Genomic DNA, 2,406 nt, shown 5'->3' with positions numbered 1-2,406 from the left:
TGGTTTTTTACTGAAATATTGTTCATCAAGAGTGCACACAGGCAGTTTCAAAATTTTCTGATGACTATATCCTAATGCGTGTCGCAAAGGGATATGTGAGTCACAAATCAAAACATACACCGATCTTCAAAGCCTGGCTCTTTTGACACATCCCTTCCCAAGGGAAGGGAAGCGTAGCAGGGGGCGGCAGAAATTTAGGTGGGCGGATGAGATTAAGAAGTTTGCAGGGACGACATGGCCACAATTAATACATGACCGGGGTAGTCGGAGAAGTATGGGAGTGGCCTTTGCCCTGCAGTGGGCGTAACGAGGCTGATGATGAAACTTGATATTTTCATTTTCTGAAAATTTGGATTTTTGCCAATTTTTAATAAATTGCCAATTTGCCAATTTTTAATCGAAAATTCGAAACCAGCAGTCACCAGATCTTAAGTTTTCCTTTTAAATGCAACAGACCTCGTCAAATTTGGTGCAGTGGTTGCTGAGAAAAACGAATTCTGCTTTTACGCGTATTTAGATAGAAGCGCCCGAGCTAAAGCTTCCTCTAAGAATTAAGTACAGGTCGCCGGGGCGAGTTGCGCAAGCGCGCGAGTTTTCTTCTGTAGACAGGTACGTCCCGTACTCAAAGCATGTCCATTCACAAGGCTAGCCCCGGTTTTAACATATCCGCCCCCGAGAATGCGGCCACACACATTGACGCTCTACCTTTACTCTTGTCCCGTAGCCCACTTTCATCTAGGGCTTTTATCTCTCCGTGACCCTTTCCCTGCAAAGCAGCATGTAGACGTATAGGGCTCTATATATATATATGCCTTTCTCGAGCTAACATTAGTGGAAACCTGGGGATTCCTCTGTGCGGATTTATATAGACTAAAATTATGAAAGGGAGAATTGTCATCCACCCAACTGTAGCACGATATCGAAGCTACACAGGCAACCCATATGTTTTTCAGAGAAAGAAAGCTTCGCAGTTGAAGAAAAATTTGTCCTGATCCAGAAATCAAACCCGGGACCAATGCGCCTTTCCAGAGCTGTCGCTCCACCACCTAACCAGAAGGCTAGTAAAGAAGCCTAATCTACAATGAAAGCCTCAGCGCAGTTAGGCAGCTCAAGCAAGTAACAAGAACGCTGCGTATTTTTGAACAGATTGACAAACTTGACCAGTCTTCGCGTGTGAGTATACTGTCCACTGCATGAGTTTAGGCACTTGGTCATGGCTACAGCAATGACGCTACGGACCGCAGTGCTCACTCTTTCTCGCCGCCTGTAACACCCCTTCTGTCCTCATTGCCCAAAAATCTATCCTCCGGCGGGACACGCATGCCCCTGCTCCCTTTCCCGAAATCTTTCTAAGGTGGAAGTCCCTCTCCGGAGTCTCCGGGCCGAAGCGGCCATCACTTGTACCTGGGGTCAATCAATGAACAGTGGCGTCACTCGACCTACAATACATTATGGTATCAGTTTGACATGTCACATTTTGTTAGCGTTCTGAAAATTGTGCTGATAGACAATGCACTGCACAGTTAGCAGATAAAATATTCTACATAAAATCTATGTTTCCATGGATGTTATTGTTTGTCATAAGCAGCCCAGCGGAGTGTTCTTAAATTTATCACATAAAAAGAGTAACTCGTGCGCGTCGCTTCTCATATTACGCTGCTAGCGTCACGTCTCACGCCACATATATACAAGTGCCTGAACGCTTGCACCACGCACGCTGTTCCATCAGCACTTCTTTGCTTCAGTCCATTATGTCCAGGCGCAGACGTTTGCCGCATTCGGCTACGAATCGCGGAGAAAACAAAGGCTCGAGTAATGACAGCACAGCCGCCGCTCAGCTAGCTGTACCCTGCAGGCACACATACGCACACGAGAACGAGAGAAAACGGAAAGGCCAAGACATTGGAAGGATGACTATTCATGTAAAGGTTGAAAAAGATCCAGATGCGGTATCCTTACGTGACCTTGATAAGATATCCGATAAGTGTCGTGCGGATGTCTAGAATGTTTTCATCGGGAAGGTACATCTCTTAAGCTAATCACGCAGTTAAACTGACCACAAACCAGCAGAAAGAAGTTAATATTTAGGTACGAAGGTTCATGCGATATACATGCACTCACACAGCCCGCACATTACGGATTGCATTTGCATTACGATATGTTTGGCAGCGGTACGAAGTTCGCGTTAAATTATTCAGTTAGCATGGGGTACAGACATCCTTTTAAAAAGCTTCACTATGGTACTCTTCTCGAAAAACTGAGCGAGACGTTTGCCTTTGCGCGATGTTGTATTCCTTAGCAACTTTTAAAGTTTCAATAGCGCGCGCTTCCTGAAGGCTGAAAGTAGCGAAAGTGACGCAGGCCCGCAGGCGCCGCCAGAAGGCTACGCTAGCGACATTCGCCGGA

Source organism: Dermacentor albipictus, chromosome 1, assembly GCF_038994185.2.
Source record: "Dermacentor albipictus isolate Rhodes 1998 colony chromosome 1, USDA_Dalb.pri_finalv2, whole genome shotgun sequence".
Taxonomy (NCBI): Eukaryota; Metazoa; Arthropoda; class Arachnida; order Ixodida; family Ixodidae; genus Dermacentor; species Dermacentor albipictus.
Note: the sequence above shows the minus strand (reverse complement) of the source record.